General features: G+C 45.8%; 1 protein-coding gene across 8 annotated transcripts in view; it reads right to left on the reverse strand.

The window, feature by feature from the left end:
* Positions 1-21,171, reverse strand: part of LOC118374302 (transmembrane protein 94-like) — a 55,630-nt gene that overhangs the window by 12,953 nt on the left and 21,506 nt on the right. The gene's annotated exons all lie outside the window — the stretch shown is intronic.

Consider the following 21,171-nt stretch of genomic DNA (forward strand, 5'->3'; position numbering starts at 1 on the left):
ATCCCTACTGCCTCTGATCTGGAGGACTCACTAAACAGAGAACATCCCTGGTCATCCCTACTGCCTCTGATCTGGTGGACTCACTAAACAGAGAACATCCCTGGTCATCCCTACTGCCTCTGATCTGGTGGACTCACTAAACAGAGAACATCCCTGGTCATCCCTACTGCCTCTGATCTGGAGGACTCACTAAACAGAGAACATCCCTGGTCATCCCTACTGCCTCTGATCTGGAGGACTCACTAAACAGAGAACATCCCTGGTCATCCCTACTGCCTCTGATCTGGAGGACTCACTAAACAGAGAACATCCCTGGTCATCCCTACTGCCTCTGATCTGGTGGACTCACTAAAGCAGAGAACATCCCTGGTCATCCCTACTGCCTCTGATCTGGAGGACTCACTAAACAGAGAACATCCCTGGTCATCCCTACTGCCTCTGATCTGGAGGACTCACTAAACAGAGAACATCCCTGGTCATCCCTACTGCCTCTGATCTGGAGGACTCACTAAACAGAGAACATCCCTGGTCATCCCTACTGCCTCTGATCTGGAGGACTCACTAAACAGAGAACATCCCTGGTCATCCCTACTGCCTCTGATCTGGAGGACTCACTAAACAGAGAACATCCCTGGTCATCCCTACTGCCTCTGATCTGGAGGACTCACTAAACAGAGAACATCCCTGGTCATCCCTACTGCTCTGATCTGGAGGACTCACTAAACAGAGAACATCCCTGGTCATCCCTACTGCCTCTGATCTGGAGGACTCACTAAACAGAGAACATCCCTGGTCATCCCTACTGCCTCTGATCTGGAGGACTCACTAAACAGAGAACATCCCTGGTCATCCCTACTGCCTCTGATCTGGAGGACTCACTAAACAGAGAACATCCCTGGTCATCCCTACTGCCTCTGATCTGGAGGACTCACTAAACAGAGAACATCCCTGGTCATCCCTACTGCCTCTGATCTGGAGGACTCACTAAACAGAGAACATCCCTGGTCATCCCTACTGCCTCTGATCTGGAGGACTCACTAAACAGAGAACATCCCTGGTCATCCCTACTGCCTCTGATCTGGAGGACTCACTAAACAGAGAACATCCCTGGTCATCCCTACTGCCTCTGATCTGGAGGACTCACTAAACAGAGAACATCCCTGGTCATCCCTACTGCCTCTGATCTGGAGGACTCACTAAACAGAGAACATCCCTGGTCATCCCTACTGCCTCTGATCTGGAGGACTCACTAAACAGAGAACATCCCTGGTCATCCCTACTGCCTCTGATCTGGAGGACTCACTAAACAGAGAACATCCTGGTCATCCCCTACCTCTGATCTGGAGGACTCACTAAACAGAGAACATCCCTGGTCATCCCTACTGCCTCTGATCTGGAGGACTCACTAAATGGAGAACATCCCTGGTCATCCCTACTGCCTCTGATCTGGAGGACTCACTAAACAGAGAACATCCCTGGTCATCCCTACTGCCTCTGATCTGGTGGACTCACTAAACAGAGAACATCCCTGGTCATCCCTACTGCCTCTGATCTGGAGGACTCACTAAACAGAGAACATCCCTGGTCATCCCTACTGCCTCTGATCTGGAGGACTCACTAAACAGAGAACATCCCTGGTCATCCCTACTGCCTCTGATCTGGTGGACTCACTAAACAGAGAACATCCCTGGTCATCCCTACTGCCTCTGATCTGGAGGACTCACTAAACAGAGAACATCCCTGGTCATCCCTACTGCCTCTGATCTGGAGGACTCACTAAACAGAGAACATCCCTGGTCATCCCTACTGCCTCTGATCTGGAGGACTCACTAAACAGAGAACATCCCTGGTCATCCCTACTGCCTCTGATCTGGAGGACTCACTAAACAGAGAACATCCCTGGTCATCCCTACTGCCTCTGATCTGGAGGACTCACTAAACAGAGAACATCCTGGTCATCCCTACTGCCTCTGATCTGGTGGACTCACTAAACAGAGAACATCCCTGGTCATCCCTACTGCCTCTGATCTGGAGGACTCACTAAACAGAGAACATCCCTGGTCATCCCTACTGCCTCTGATCTGGAGGACTCACTAAACAGAGAACATCCCTGGTCATCCCTACTGCCTCTGATCTGGTGGACTCACTAAACAGAGAACATCCCTGGTCATCCCTACTGCCTCTGATCTGGAGGACTCACTAAACAGAGAACATCCCTGGTCATCCCTACTGCCTCTGATCTGGAGGACTCACTAAACAGAGAACATCCCTGGTCATCCCTACTGCCTCTGATCTGGAGGACTCACTAAACAGAGAACATCCCTGGTCATCCCTACTGCCTCTGATCTGGAGGACTCACTAAACAGAGAACATCCCTGGTCATCCCTACTGCCTCTGATCTGGAGGACTCACTAAACAGAGAACATCCCTGGTCATCCCTACTGCCTCTGATCTGGAGGACTCACTAAACAGAGAACATCCCTGGTCATCCCTACTGCCTCTGATCTGGAGGACTCACTAAACAGAGAACATCCCTGGTCATCCCTACTGCCTCTGATCTGGTGGACTCACTAAACAGAGAACATCCCTGGTCATCCCTACTGCCTCTGATCTGGAGGACTCACTAAACAGAGAACATCCCTGGTCATCCCTACTGCCTCTGATCTGGAGGACTCACTAAACAGAGAACATCCCTGGTCATCCCTACTGCCTCTGATCTGGAGGACTCACTAAACAGAGAACATCCCTGGTCATCCCTACTGCCTCTGATCTGGAGGACTCACTAAACAGAGAACATCCCTGGTCATCCCTACTGCCTCTGATCTGGAGGACTCACTAAACAGAGAACATCCCTGGTCATCCCTACTGCCTCTGATCTGGAGGACTCACTAAACAGAGAACATCCCTGGTCATCCCTACTGCCTCTGATCTGGAGGACTCACTAAACAGAGAACATCCCTGGTCATCCCTACTGCCTCTGATCTGGAGGACTCACTAAACAGAGAACATCCCTGGTCATCCCTACTGCCTCTGATCTGGAGGACTCACTAAACAGAGAACATCCCTGGTCATCCCTACTGCCTCTGATCTGGTGGACTCACTAAACAGAGAACATCCCTGGTCATCCCTACTGCCTCTGATCTGGAGGACTCACTAAACAGAACATCCCTGGTCATCCCTACTGCCTCTGATCTGGAGGACTCACTAAACAGAGAACATCCCTGGTCATCCCTACTGCCTCTGATCTGGAGGACTCACTAAACAGAGAACATCCCTGGTCATCCCTACTGCCTCTGATCTGGAGGACTCACTAAACAGAGAACATCCCTGGTCATCCCTACTGCCTCTGATCTGGAGGACTCACTAAACAGAGAACATCCCTGGTCATCCCTACTGCCTCTGATCTGGTGGACTCACTAAACAGAGAACATCCCTGGTCATCCCTACTGCCTCTGATCTGGAGGACTCACTAAACAGAGAACATCCCTGGTCATCCCTACTGCCTCTGATCTGGTGGACTCACTAAACAGAGAACATCCTGGTCATCCCTACTGCCTCTGATCTGGAGGACTCACTAAACAGAGAACATCCCTGGTCATCCCTACTGCCTCTGATCTGGAGGACTCACTAAACAGAGAACATCCCTGGTCATCCCTACTGCCTCTGATCTGGAGGACTCACTAAACAGAGAACATCCCTGGTCATCCCTACTGCCTCTGATCTGGAGGACTCACTAAACAGAGAACATCCCTGGTCATCCCTACTGCCTCTGATCTGGAGGACTCACTAAACAGAGAACATCCCTGGTCATCCCTACTGCCTCTGATCTGGTGGACTCACTAAACAGAGAACATCCCTGGTCATCCCTACTGCCTCTGATCTGGAGGACTCACTAAACAGAGAACATCCCTGGTCATCCCTACTGCCTCTGATCTGGAGGACTCACTAAACAGAGAACATCCCTGGTCATCCCTACTGCCTCTGATCTGGAGGACTCACTAAACAGAGAACATCCCTGGTCATCCCTACTGCCTCTGATCTGGTGGACTCACTAAACAGAGAACATCCCTGGTCATCCCTACTGCCTCTGATCTGGAGGACTCACTAAACAGAGAACATCCCTGGTCATCCCTACTGCCTCTGATCTGGAGGACTCACTAAACAGAGAACATCCCTGGTCATCCCTACTGCCTCTGATCTGGAGGACTCACTAAACAGAGAACATCCCTGGTCATCCCTACTGCCTCTGATCTGGAGGACTCACTAAACAGAGAACATCCCTGGTCATCCCTACTGCCTCTGATCTGGAGGACTCACTAAACAGAGAACATCCCTGGTCATCCCTACTGCCTCTGATCTGGTGGACTCACTAAACAGAGAACATCCCTGGTCATCCCTACTGCCTCTGATCTGGAGGACTCACTAAACAGAGAACATCCCTGGTCATCCCTACTGCCTCTGATCTGGAGGACTCACTAAACAGAGAACATCCCTGGTCATCCCTACTGCCTCTGATCTGGAGGACTCACTAAACAGAGAACATCCCTGGTCATCCCTACTGCCTCTGATCTGGAGGACTCACTAAACAGAGAACATCCCTGGTCATCCCTACTGCCTCTGATCTGGAGGACTCACTAAACAGAGAACATCCCTGGTCATCCCTACTGCCTCTGATCTGGAGGACTCACTAAACAGAGAACATCCCTGGTCATCCCTACTGCCTCTGATCTGGAGGACTCACTAAACAGAGAACATCCCTGGTCATCCCTACTGCCTCTGATCTGGTGGACTCACTAAACAGAGAACATCCCTGGTCATCCCTACTGCCTCTGATCTGGAGGACTCACTAAACAGAGAACATCCCTGGTCATCCCTACTGCCTCTGATCTGGAGGACTCACTAAACAGAGAACATCCCTGGTCATCCCTACTGCCTCTGATCTGGAGGACTCACTAAACAGAGAACATCCCTGGTCATCCCTACTGCCTCTGATCTGGAGGACTCACTAAACAGAGAACATCCCTGGTCATCCCTACTGCCTCTGATCTGGAGGACTCACTAAACAGAGAACATCCCTGGTCATCCCTACTGCCTCTGATCTGGAGGACTCACTAAACAGAGAACATCCCTGGTCATCCCTACTGCCTCTGATCTGGAGGACTCACTAAACAGAGAACATCCCTGGTCATCCCTACTGCCTCTGATCTGGAGGACTCACTAAACAGAGAACATCCCTGGTCATCCCTACTGCCTCTGATCTGGAGGACTCACTAAACAGAGAACATCCCTGGTCATCCCTACTGCCTCTGATCTGGAGGACTCACTAAACAGAGAACATCCCTGGTCATCCCTACTGCCTCTGATCTGGAGGACTCACTAAACAGAGAACATCCCTGGTCATCCCTACTGCCTCTGATCTGGAGGACTCACTAAACAGAGAACATCCCTGGTCATCCCTACTGCCTCTGATCTGGAGGACTCACTAAACAGAGAACATCCCTGGTCATCCCTACTGCCTCTGATCTGGAGGACTCACTAAACAGAGAACATCCCTGGTCATCCCTACTGCCTCTGATCTGGAGGACTCACTAAACAGAGAACATCCCTGGTCATCCCTACTGCCTCTGATCTGGAGGACTCACTAAACAGAGAACATCCCTGGTCATCCCTACTGCCTCTGATCTGGAGGACTCACTAAACAGAGAACATCCCTGGTCATCCCTACTGCCTCTGATCTGGAGGACTCACTAAACAGAGAACATCCCTGGTCATCCCTACTGCCTCTGATCTGGTGGACTCACTAAACAGAGAACATCCCTGGTCATCCCTACTGCCTCTGATCTGGTGGACTCACTAAACAGAGAACATCCCTGGTCATCCCTACTGCCTCTGATCTGGTGGACTCACTAAACAGAGAACATCCCTGGTCATCCCTACTGCCTCTGATCTGGAGGACTCACTAAACAGAGAACATCCCTGGTCATCCCTACTGCCTCTGATCTGGAGGACTCACTAAACAGAGAACATCCCTGGTCATCCCTACTGCCTCTGATCTGGAGGACTCACTAAACAGAGAACATCCCTGGTCATCCCTACTGCCTCTGATCTGGAGGACTCACTAAACAGAGAACATCCCTGGTCATCCCTACTGCCTCTGATCTGGTGGACTCACTAAACAGAGAACATCCCTGGTCATCCCTACTGCCTCTGATCTGGAGGACTCACTAAACAGAGAACATCCCTGGTCATCCCTACTGCCTCTGATCTGGAGGACTCACTAAACAGAGAACATCCCTGGTCATCCCTACTGCCTCTGATCTGGAGGACTCACTAAACAGAGAACATCCCTGGTCATCCCTACTGCCTCTGATCTGGAGGACTCACTAAACAGAGAACATCCCTGGTCATCCCTACTGCCTCTGATCTGGAGGACCCACTAAACAGAGAACATCCCTGGTCATCCCTACTGCCTCTGATCTGGTGGACTCACTAAACAGAGAACATCCCTGGTCATCCCTACTGCCTCTGATCTGGAGGACTCACTAAACAGAGAACATCCCTGGTCATCCCTACTGCCTCTGATCTGGAGGACTCACTAAACAGAGAACATCCCTGGTCATCCCTACTGCCTCTGATCTGGAGGACTCACTAAACAGAGAACATCCCTGGTCATCCCTACTGCCTCTGATCTGGAGGACTCACTAAACAGAGAACATCCCTGGTCATCCCTACTGCCTCTGATCTGGAGGACTCACTAAACAGAGAACATCCCTGGTCATCCCTACTGCCTCTGATCTGGTGGACTCACTAAACAGAGAACATCCCTGGTCATCCCTACTGCCTCTGATCTGGAGGACTCACTAAACAGAGAACATCCCTGGTCATCCCTACTGCCTCTGATCTGGTGGACTCACTAAACAGAGAACATCCCTGGTCATCCCTACTGCCTCTGATCTGGAGGACTCACTAAACAGAGAACATCCCTGGTCATCCCTACTGCCTCTGATCTGGAGGACTCACTAAACAGAGAACATCCCTGGTCATCCCTACTGCCTCTGATCTGGTGGACTCACTAAACAGAGAACATCCCTGGTCATCCCTACTGCCTCTGATCTGGAGGACTCACTAAACAGAGAGACATCCCTGGTCATCCCTACTGCCTCTGATCTGGAGGACTCACTAAACAGAGAACATCCCTGGTCATCCCTACTGCCTCTGATCTGGTGGACTCACTAAACAGAGAACATCCCTGGTCATCCCTACTGCCTCTGATCTGGAGGACTCACTAAACAGAGAACATCCCTGGTCATCCCTACTGCCTCTGATCTGGAGGACTCACTAAACAGAGAACATCCCTGGTCATCCCTACTGCCTCTGATCTGGTGGACTCACTAAACAGAGAACATCCCTGGTCATCCCTACTGCCTCTGATCTGGTGGACTCACTAAACAGAGAACATCCCTGGTCATCCCTACTGCCTCTGATCTGGAGGACTCACTAAACAGAGAACATCCCTGGTCATCCCTACTGCCTCTGATCTGGTGGACTCACTAAACAGAGAACATCCTGGTCATCCCTACTGCCTCTGATCTGGAGGACTCACTAAACAGAGAACATCCCTACTACCTCTGATCTGGAGGACTCACTAAACAGAGAACATCCCTGGTCATCCCTACTGCCTCTGATCTGGTGGACTCACTAAACAGAGAATCATCCCTACTGCCTCTGATCTGGAGGACTCACTAAACAGAGAACATCCCTGGTCATCCCCTACTGCCTCTGATCTGGAGGACTCACTAAACAGAGAACATCCCTGGTCATCCCTACTGCCTCTGATCCTGGACGGACCTCTGATCTGAGTGACTCAGCTAAACAGAGAACATCCCTGGTCATCCCTACTGCCTCTGATCTGGAGGACTCACTAAACAGAGAACATCCCTGGTCATCCCTACTGCCTCTGATCTGGAGGACTCACTAAACAGAGAACATCCCTGGTCAACCCCACTGCCTCTGGGATCTGCGTGACTCACTAAACAGAGAACATCCTGGTCATCCCTTTACTGCCCCTGACTTGGAAGACCTACTAAACAGAGAACATCCTGGTCATCTCTACTGCCTCTGATCTGGAGTGACTCACCTAACAGAGAACGCCCCTGGTACTCCCTAATGCCTCTGATCTGGAGTGACCTACCAAACAGAGAACATCCTGGTCATCCCTACTGCCTCTGATCTGGAGGACTCACTAAACAGAGAACATCCCTACTGCCTCTGATCTGGAGTGACTCACTAAACAGAGAACATCCCTACTGCCTCTGATCTGGTGGACTCACTAAACAGAGACATCCCTGGTCATCCCTACTGCCTCTGATCTGAGGACTCACTAAACAGAGAACATCCCTGGTCATCCCTACTGCCTCTGGATCTGGTGGATCTACCAAACAGAGAACATCCCTGGTCATCCCTACTGCCTCTGATCTGGAGGACTCACTAAACAGAGAACATCCCCTGGTCATCCCTACTGCCTCTTGATCTGGAGTACTCACTAAACAGAGAACATCCCTGGTCATCCCTACTGCCTCTGATCTGAGGACTCACTAAACAGAGAACATCCCTACTGCCTCTGATCTGGAGGACTCACTAAACAGAGAACATCCCTGGTATCTACTGCTCCCTGATCTGGAGGACTCACTAAACAGAGAACATCCCTACTGCCTCTGATCTGGGAGGACTCACTAAACAGAGAACATCCCTACTGCCTCTGATCTGGAGGACTCACTAAACAGGAGAACATCCCTACTGCCTCTGATCTGAGGATCACTAAACAGAGAACATCCCTACTGCCTCTGATCTGAGGACCTACCAAACAGAGAACATCCCTACTGCCTCTGATCTGGAGGATCTAAACAGAGAACATCCCTACTGCCTCTGATCTGGAGGACCCACAAAACAGAGAAATCCCTGGGTCATCCCTACTGCCTCTGATCTGAGGACTCACAAACAGAGAACATCCCTACTGCCTCTGATCTGAGGACTCACTAAACAGAGAACATGGGTCATCCCTACTGCCTCTGATCTGAGGACTCACTAAACAGAGAACATCCCTACTGCCTCCTGGTCACTAAACAGAGAACATCCCTACTGCCTCTGATCTGGAGGACTCACTAAACAGAGAAATCCCTACTGCCTCTGATCTGGAGGGGTAAACAGAGAACATCCCTACTGCCTCTGATCTGGAGGACTCACTAAACAGAGAACATCCCTACTGCCTTGGATCTGAGGACCCACTAAACAGAGAACATCCCTACTGCCTCTGATCTGAGGACTCACTAAACAGAGAACATCCCTACTGCCTCTGATCTGAGGACTCACCAAACACTTTGTTTGTAAATTATGTGTTGGATTGTACCCGTGGCTATCCGTAAAATTTAATAAAACGTAAATTGTGCCGTCTGGTTTGCTTAATAGGAATTTGAAATTATTCATAATTTTACTTTTGATACTTAAGTATATTTATTTAAAAAAAAAAAAAATTAAAAAATAAACATTTTTTTTTACTACTCAAGAAGTATTTTACTGAGTGATTTTCTATTAAGGTATCATTCCTTTTACCACCATTTTTGAAAAGACACCATCACCTATCAAACGAGTCTCACAGGAACAAGGTCATCGTCTCACGGCAGATAGCGCCATCTGACGGAAGACAATGGGAACCACCGAGCCTTCAGAAAGTATTCACACCCCTGGACAAATTTTGCTGTCTCACAAATTGGGATTCAAATGGATTTGTAATTTTTGTCAATGATTTACACAAAATATTCTAATGTCAAAGTGGCATCCAATTGAAAAATAAAAATAAAAACATACTAATATACTAATATACACTATATATATATATATATATATATATATATACACTATATATACAAAGTATGTGGACACCCATTAAAATGTCTGTTTTCGGCTATTTCAGCCCACACCCTGACAGACGTGTAAAAATCGAGAACACACTGCCCTCTAGGGTTGCATTACAAACTGACTGTTGGAAAGGTGGCATCCTATGACGGTGCAAAGTTGGAAAGTCACAGCTCTTCAGGCCTTTCTACTGCCAATGGTGATTGCATGGCTGTGTGCTCGATTGTATACAACGGTGTGGCTGAAACAGCACAGCATCGTTGTCCCTTGTTTATCTGCTGGTTGACCTGCAGACTGAACAAACAAGAGGTCTCGTGGTGGAGCAACAACAGGGGTGGGGCATGAGAGGAGGAAACTCTAAAAACGAGCGTTACACACAGCGGAGTGGTCCATCACATTTAAACAAAACAGCTCACACAGTAGTGGCCCATCACATTTAAACATTAAAACAGACGTTACACACAGTGGAGTGCCCATCACATTTAAACATTGCATGAGCGTTACACACAGTGGAGTGGCCCATCACATTTAAACATTAAAACAGACGTTACACTTAATACAGTGGAGTGGCCCATCACATTAAAACAGCGTTACACACAGTGGAGTGGCCCATCACATGTAAACATTAAAACGGACGTTACACAGTGGAGTGGTCCATCACATTAAAACAGGCGTTACACAGTGGAGTGGTCCCATCACATTTAAACATTAAAACAGGCGTTACACAGTGGAGTGGTCCATCACATTAAAACAGACGTTCACAGTGGAGTGGCCCATCACATTAAAACAGGACGTTACACACAGTGGTGCCCATCACATTTAAACATTAAAACAAACGTTACACACAGCGGAGTGGCCCATCACATTTAAACATTAAAACAGACGTCGTTACACACAGTGGAGTGGCCCATCACATTTAAACATTAAAACAGACGTTACACACAGTGGAGTGGGGCCCATCACATTTAAACATTAAAACGGACGTTACACACAGTGGAGTGGCCCATCACATTTAAACATTAAAACAAACGTTACACACGGAGTGGCCCATCACATTTAAACATTAAAACGGACGTTACACACAGTGGAGTGGCCCATCACATTTAAACATTAAAACAGACGTTACACACAGTGGAGTGGCCCATCACATTTAACACAGTGGAGTGGTCCATTACATTAAACGTTACACACAGTGGAGTGGGCTATCACATTTAAACATTAAAACAGACGCACACACAGTGGAGAGTGGCCCATTAAAACAGATTACACACAGTGGAAACATTAAACAGACGTTACACACAGTGGAGTGGCCCATCACATTTAAACATTAAAACGGACGTTACACACAGCGGAGTGGCCCATCACATTTAAACATTAAAACACGTTAAACACAGCGGAGGCCCATCACATTTAAACATTAAAACAGGCGTTACACACAGCAGAGTGGCCCATCACATTTAAACATTAAACGATTAACACAGTGGAGTGGGCCCATCACATTTAAACATTAAAACAAACGTTACACACAGCAGAGTGGCCATCACATTTAAACATTAAAACAGACGTTACACACAGTGGAGTGGCCCATCACATTTAAACATTAAAACAAACGTTACACACAGTGGAGTGGCCCATCACATTTAAACATTAAAACAAACGTTACACACAGCGGAGCGGCCCATCACATTTAAACATTAAAACAGACGTTACACACAGCGGAGTGGCCCATCACATTTAAACATTAAAACAGACGTTACACACAGCGAGTGGCCCATCACATTTAAACATTAAAACAGACGTTACACACAGCGGAGTGGCCCATCACATTTAAACATTAAAACAGACGTTACGTTACACACAGCGGAGTGGCCCATCACATTTAAACATTAAAACAGACGTTACACACAGCGGAGTGGCCCATCACATTTAAACATTAAACACAGTGGCCCATCACATTTAAACATTAAAACAGTTATACACAGTGGAGTGGCCCATCACATTAAAACAGGCGTTACACACACAGCCCATCACATTTAAACATTAAAACAGACGTTACACACAGCCGGAGTGGCCCATCACATTTAAACATTAAAACAGACGTTACACACAGTGGAGTGGCCCATCACATTTAAACATTAAAACAGACGTTACACACAGCGGAGTGGCCCATCACATTTAAACATTAAAACAGACGTTACACACAGTGGAGTGGCCCATCACATTTAAACATTAAAACAGACGTTACACACAGCGGAGTGGCCCATCACATTTAAACATTAAAACAGACGTTACACACAGTGGAGTGGCCCATCACATTTAAACATTAAAACAGACGTTACACACAGTGGAGTGGCCCATCACATTTAAACATTAAAACAGACACACAGCAGGGAGTGGCCCATCACATTTAAACATTAAAACAGACGTTACACACAGTGGAGTGGCCCATCACATTTACAACATTAAAACAGACGTTACACACAGCGGAGTGGCCCATCACATTTAAACATTAAACAGACGTTACACACAGCGGAGTGGCCCATCACATTTAAACATTAAAACAGGCCCATCACGTTACACAGCGGAGTGGCCCATCACATTTAAACATTAAAACAGACGTTACACACAGCGGAGTGGCCCATCACATTTAAACATTAAAACAGACGTTACACACAGTGGAGTGGCCCATCACATTTAAACATTAAAACAGACGTTACACACAGTGGAGTGGCCCATCACATTTAAACATTAAAACAGACGTTACACACAGCGGAGTGGCCCATCACATTTAAACATTAAAACAGACGTTACACACAGCGGAGTGGCCCATCACATTTAAACATTAAAACAGACGTTACACACAGTGGAGTGGCCCATCACATTTAAACATTAAAACAGACGTTACACAGTGGGAGTGGCCCATCACATTTAAACATTAAAACAGACGTTACACACAGCGGAGTGGTCCATCACATTTAAACATTAAAACAGACGTTACACACAGCGGAGTGGCCCATCACATTTAAACATTAAAACAGACGTTACACAGTGGAGTGGCCCATCACATTTAAACATTAAAACAGACGTTACACACAGTGGAGTGGCCCATCACATTTAAACATTAAACAGACGTTACACACAGTGGAGTGGCCCATCACATTTAAACATTAAAACAGACGTTACACACAGCGGAGTGGCCCATCACATTTAAACATTAAAACAGAGTTACACACAGTGGAGTGGCCCATCACATTTTTACAGCAGTGGCCCATCACATTTAAACATTAAAACAGACGTTACACACAGCGGAGTGGCCCATCACATTTAAACATTAAAACAGACGTTACACACAGCGGAGTGGCCCATCACATTTAAACATTAAAACAGACGTTACACACAGCGGAGTGGCCCATCACATTTAAACATTAAAACAGACGTTACACACAGCGGAGTGGCCCATCACATTTAAACATTAAAACAAACGTTTGCACACAGCGGAGTGGCCCATCACATTTAAACATTAAAACAGACGTTGGCCCACATTTAAACATTAAAACAGACGTTGCACACAGCGGAGTGGCCCATCACATTTAAACATTAAAACAGACGTTACACACAGTGGAGTGGCCCATCACATTTAAACATTAAAACAGACGTTACACACAGCGGGTGGCCCATCACATTTAAACATTAAAACAGACGTTACACACAGCGGAGTGGCCCATCACATTTAAACATTAAAACAGGCGTTACACACAGTGGAGTGGCCCATCACATTTAAACATTAAAACAAACGTTACACACAGTGGAGTGGCCCATCACATTTAAACAAAACAGGCGTTACACACAGTGGAGTGGCCCATCACATTTAAACATTAAAACAGACGTTACACACAGTGGAGTGGCCCATCACATTTAAACATTAAAACAGACGTTACACACAGCGGAGTGGCCCATCACATTTAAACATTAAAACAGACGTTACACACAGCGGAGTGGCCCATCACATTTAAACATTAAAACAGGCGTTACACACAGCGGAGTGGCCCATCACATTTAAACATTAAAACACGTTACACACAGCGGAGTGGCCCATCACATTAAAACATTAAAACAGACGTTACACACAGTGGAGTGGCCCATCACATTTAAACAGAACAAACGTTACACACAGCGGAGTGGCCCATCACATTTAAACATTTAGACGTTACACACAGCGGGCGTTACACACAGTGGAGTGGCCCATCACATTTAAACATTAAAACAGGCGTTACACACAGCGGGTGGCCCATCACATTTAAACATTAAAACAGACGTTACACACAGCGGAGTGGCCCATCACATTTAAACATTAAAACAGGCGTTACACACAGTGGAGTGGCCCATCACATTTAAACGGACGTTACACACAGCGGATGGCCCATCACATTAAACATTAAAACAGGCGTTACACACAACGGGTGGCCCATCACATTTAAACATTAAAACAGGCGTTACACAGTGGAGTAAAACAGACGTTACACACAGCGGAGTGGCCCATCACATTTAAACATTAAAACAGACGTTATACACAGTGGAGTGGCCCATCACATTTAAACATTAAAACAGACGCTACACACAGTGGAGTGGCCCATCACATTAAAACATTAAAACAGACGTGACACACAGTGGCCCATCACATTTTAAAACAGATGTTACACACAGCGGAGTGGCCCATCACATTTAAACATTAAAACAGACGTTACACACAGCGGAGTGGCCCATCACATTTAAACATTAAAACAGACGTTACACACAGCGGAGTGGTCCATCACATTTAAACATTAAAACAGACGCGTTACACACAGCGGAGTGGTCCATCACATTTAAACATTAAAACAGGCGTTACACACAGCGGAGTGGCCCATCACATTTAAAACGGACGTTACACACAGTGGAGTGGCCCATCACATTTAAACATTAAAACAGACGTTACACACAGCGGAGTGGCCCATCACATTTAAACATTAAAACAGACGTTACACACAGTGGAGTGGCCCATCACATTTAAACATTAAAACAGACGTTACACACAGCGGGTGGCCCATCACATTAAAACAGACATTACACACAGCGGAGTGGCCCATCACATTTAAACATTAAAACAGACGTACACACAGCGGAGTGTCCCATCACATTTAAACAGACGTTACACACAGCGGAGTGGCCCATCACATTTAAACATTAAAACAGACGTTACACACAGCGGAGTGGTCCATCACATTTAAACAGGCGTTACACAAGCGGGTGGCCCATCATTTAAACATTAAAACAGGCTACACACAGCGGAGTGGCCCATCACATTACACTGCAGCAGTGGCCCATCACATTTAAACAGGGCTCATCACATTTAAACATTAAAACAGACGTTACACAGCGGAGTGGCCCATCACATTTAAACATTAAAACAGACGTTACACACAGCGGAGTGGCCCATCACATTTAAACATTAAAACAGACGTTACACAGCGGAGTGCTCATCACATTAAAACACATTACACATACGGAGTGGTTCATCACATAAACAGAGACGTAAGCATAATGTTTATGGCCTATCACATTTAAACAGACGTTACACACAGCGGAGTGGGCCCATCATGACAAACAGACGTTACACACAGCGGGAGTGGCCTATCACATTTAAACATTAAAACAGACGTTACACACAGCGGAGTGGCTCATCACATTTAAACATTAAAACAGACGTTACACACAGCGGAGTGGGCCTCCATCACATTTAAACATTAAACAGACGTACACACAGTGGAGTGGGGCCCATCACATTTAAACTGACGTTATATACATGAGATGTCCATCACATTTAAACATTAAAAACAGACGTTACACACAGCGGAGTGGCTCATCACATTTAAACATTAAAACAGACGTTATAATACAGTGGAGCAGCCTCAAATTACATTTAAACATTAAAATAGACGTTATACACAGTGAGGCCCATCATATTAAAACAGATATACAGCGAGTGGCCCATCACATTTAAACATTAAACAGACGTTAACACAGCGAGTGGCCCATCACATTTAAACATTAAAACAGACGTTACACACAAATGATGGCTCCATCACACATTTAAACATTAAACAGACGTTGAATGAGTGGCCCATCACATTTAAACATTAAAACAGACGTTACACACAGTGGAGTGGCCCATCACATTTAAACATTAAAACAGACGTTACACACAGTGGGTGGCCATCATCACAGTGAGTGCCCAAACATTTAAACAGACGTTATACATTTAAACATTTAAACAGACGTTGGAGTGGCCCATCACATTATTAAAAACAGACGTTACACACAGCGGAGTGGCCCATCACATTTAAACATTAAAACAGACGTTACACACAGCGGAGTGGCCCATCACATTTAAACATTAAAACAGACGTTACACACAGCGTGGCCCATCACATTTAAACGGACGCCGGAGTGGCCCATCACATTTAAACATTAAACAGACGTTACACACAGCGGAGTGGCCCATCACATTTAAACATTAAAACAGACGTTACAATACAGTGAGGCCCATCACATTAAAACATTAAAACAGACGTGACATACAGTGGAGTGGCTCATCACATTAAAACAGATGTTACACACAGCGGAGTGGGCCCATCACATTTAAACATTAAAACAGACGTTACACACAGCGGAGTGGCCCATCACATTTAAACATTAAAACAGACGTTACACACTGGAGTGGCCCATCATGATTAAACATTAAAACAGACGTTACACACAGCGGAGTGGTCCATCACATTTAAACATTAAAACAGACGTTACACACAGTGGAGTGGTCCATCACATTTAAACATTAAAACAGACGTTACACACAGCGGAGTGGCTCATCACATTTAAACATTAAAACAGACGTTACACACAGTGGAGTGGGCCCATCACATTTAAACATTAAAACAGACGTTACACACAGTGGGAGTGGCCCATCACATTTAAACATTAAAACAGACGTTACACACAGCGGAGTGGCCCATCACATTTAAACATTAAAACAGACGTTACACACAGCGGAGTGGCCCATCAACATTAAAACAGACGTTAGCACACAGCGGAGTGGCCCATCACATTTAAACAGACGTTGCTACAATAAAGTGATCATCACATTTAAACAGACGTTACACAGCGGGAGTGGCCCATCACATTTAAACGGAGTGGCCCATCACAAAACAGACGTTACACACAGCGGAGTGGTCATCACATTTAAACAGATTTAAACATTAAAACAGACGTTACACACATGGAGTGGTCCATCACATTTAAACATTAAAACAGACGTTACACACAGCGGAGTGGCCCATCATTTAAACATTAAAACAGACACACACAGGCGGAGTGGCCCATCACATTTAAACATTAAAACAGACGTTACACTGGCCAATTGGAAATCACATTTAAACATTAAAACAGACGTTACACACAGTGGAGTGGCCCATCACATTTAAACATTAAAACAGACGTTATACACAGTGGAGTGGCCCATCACATTAAAACAGACATTACACACAGCGGAGTGGCCCATCACATTTAAACATTAAAACAGACGTTACACACAGCGGAGTGGCCCATCACATAAACATTAAAACAGACGTTACACACAGCGGAGTGGCCCATCACATTTAAACAGACGTTACACACAGCTTGGTGGCCCATCACATTTAAACATTAAAACAGACGTTACACACAGTGGAGTGGCCCATCACATTTAAACATTAAAACAGACGTTACACACGGAGGCTCATCACATTTAAACATTAAAACAGACGTTACACAGTGGAGTGGCCCATCACATTTAAACGGACGTTACACACAGCGGAGTGGCCCATCACATTTAAACATTTAAACAAAACAGCCCATCACATTTAAACATTAAAACAGACGTTACACACAGCGGAGTGGCCCATCACATTTAAACATTAAAACAGACGTTACACACAGCGGAGGCCCATCACATTTAAACATTAAAACAGACGTTACACACAGTGAGTGGCCCATCACATTAAACAGACGTTACACAGCGGAGTGGCCCATCACATTTAAACATTAAAACAGACGTTACACACACAGCGGAGTGGCCCATCACATTTAAACATTAAAACAGACGTTACACACAGTGGAGTGGCCACATTTAAACATTAAAACATTTAAACATTAAAACAGACGTTACACACAGCGGAGTGGCCCATCACATTTAAACATTAAAACAGAGACGTTACACACAGACGTTACACACAGCGGAGTGGCCCATCACATTTAAACATTAAAACAGACGTTACACACAGCGGAGTGGCCCATCACATTTAAACATTAAAACAGACGTTACACACAGTGGAGTGGCCCATCACATTAAAACATTAAAACAGACGTGACACACAGTGGAGTGGCCCATCACATTTAAACAGATGTTACACACAGCGGAGTGGCCCATCACATTTAAACATTTAAACAGACGTTACACACAGCGGAGTGGCCCATCACATTTAAACATTAAAACAGACGTTACACACAGCGGAGTGGCCCATCACATTTAAACATTAAAACAGACGTTACACACAGCGGAGTGGCCCATCACATTTAAACATTAAAACAGACGTTACACACAGTGGAGTGGCCCATCACATTTAAACGGACGTTACACACAGCGGAGTGGCCCATCACATTTAAACATTAAAACAGACGTTACACACAGCGGAGTGGCCCATCACATTTAAACATTAAAACAGACGTTACACACAGTGGAGTGGCCCATCACATTTAAACATTAAAACAGACGTTATACACAGTGGAGTGGCCCATCACATTAAAACAGACGTTACACACAGCGGAGTGGCCCATCACATTTAAACATTAAAACAGACGTTACACACAGCGGAGTGGCCCATCACATTTAAACATTAAAACAGACGTTACACACAGCGGAGTGGCCCATCACATTTAAACATTAAAACAGACGTTACACACAGCGGAGTGGTCCATCACATTTAAACATTAAAACAGACGTTACACACAGCGGAGTGGTCCATCACATTTAAACATTAAAACAGACGTTACACACAGCGGAGTGGCCCATCACATTTAAACATTAAAACAGACGTTACACACAGTGGAGTGGCCCATCACATTTAAACATTAAAACAGACGTTACACACAGCGGAGTGGCCCATCACATTTAAACATTAAAACAGACGTTACACACAGCGGAGTGGCCCATCACATTTAAACATTAAAACAGACGTTACACACAGCGGAGTGGCCCATCACATTAAAACAGACATTACACACAGCGGAGTGGCCCATCACATTTAAACAGACGTTACACACAGCGGAGTGGCCCATCACATTTAAACAGACGTTACACACAGCGGAGTGGCCCATCACATTTAAACAGACGTTACACACAGCGGAGTGGCCCATCACATTTAAACATTAAAACAGACGTTACACACAGCGGAGTGGCCCATCACATTTAAACATTAAAACAGACGTTACACACAGCGGAGTGGCCCATCACATTTAAACATTAAAACAGACGTTACACACAGTGGAGTGGCCCATCACATTTAAACGGACGTTACACACAGCGGAGTGGCCCATCACATTTAAACATTAAAACAGACGTTACACACAGCGGAGTGGCCCATCACATTTAAACATTAAAACAGACGTTACACACAGTGGAGTGGCCCATCACATTTAAACATTAAAACAGACGTTATACACAGTGGAGTGGCCCATCACATTAAAACAGACGTTACACACAGCGGAGTGGCCCATCACATTTAAACATTAAAACAGACGTTACACACAGCGGAGTGGCCCATCACATTTAAACATTAAAACAGACGTTACACACAGCGGAGTGGCCCATCACATTTAAACATTAAAACAGACGTTACACACAGCGGAGTGGCCCATCACATTTAAACATTAAAACAGACGTTACACACAGTGGAGTGGCCCATCACATTTAAACATTAAAACAGACGTTACACACAGCGGAGTGGCCCATCACATTAAAACATTAAAACAGACGTGACACACAGTGGAGTGGCCCATCACATTTAAACAGACGTTACACACAGCGGAGTGGCCCATCACATTTAAACATTTAAACAGACGTTACACACAGCGGAGTGGCCCATCACATTTAAACATTAAAACAGACGTTACACACAGCGGAGTGGCCCATCACATTTAAACATTAAAACAGACGTTACACACAGCGGAGTGGCCCATCACATTTAAACATTAAAACAGACGTTACACACAGTGGAGTGGCCCATCACATTTAAACGGACGTTACACACAGCGGAGTGGCCCATCACATTTAAACATTAAAACAGACGTTACACACAGCGGAGTGGCCCATCACATTTAAACATTAAAACAGACGTTACACACAGTGGAGTGGCCCATCACATTTAAACATTAAAACAGACGTTATACACAGTGGAGTGGCCCATCACATTAAAACAGACGTTACACACAGCGGAGTGGCCCATCACATTTAAACATTAAAACAGACGTTACACACAGCGGAGTGGCCCATCACATTTAAACATTAAAACAGACGTTACACACAGCGGAGTGGCCCATCACATTTAAACATTAAAACAGACGTTACACACAGCGGAGTGGTCCATCACATTTAAACATTAAAACAGACGTTACACACAGCGGAGTGGTCCATCACATTTAAACATTAAAACAGACGTTACACACAGCGGAGTGGCCCATCACATTTAAACATTAAAACAGACGTTACACACAGTGGAGTGGCCCATCACATTTAAACATTAAAACAGACGTTACACACAGCGGAGTGGCCCATCACATTTAAACATTAAAACAGACGTTACACACAGCGGAGTGGCCCATCACATTTAAACATTAAAACAGACGTTACACACAGCGGAGTGGCCCATCACATTAAAACAGACATTACACACAGCGGAGTGGCCCATCACATTTAAACAGACGTTACACACAGCGGAGTGGCCCATCACATTTAAACAGACGTTACACACAGCGGAGTGGCCCATCACATTTAAACAGACGTTACACACAGCGGAGTGGCCCATCACATTTAAACAGACGTTACACACAGCGGAGTGGCCCATCACATTTAAACAGACGTTACACACAGCGGAGTGGCCCATCACATTTAAACAGACGTTACACACAGCG

The sequence above is a fragment of the Oncorhynchus keta genome, chromosome 3 (assembly GCF_023373465.1).
Source record: "Oncorhynchus keta strain PuntledgeMale-10-30-2019 chromosome 3, Oket_V2, whole genome shotgun sequence".
NCBI classification, from domain to species: Eukaryota; Metazoa; Chordata; class Actinopteri; order Salmoniformes; family Salmonidae; genus Oncorhynchus; species Oncorhynchus keta.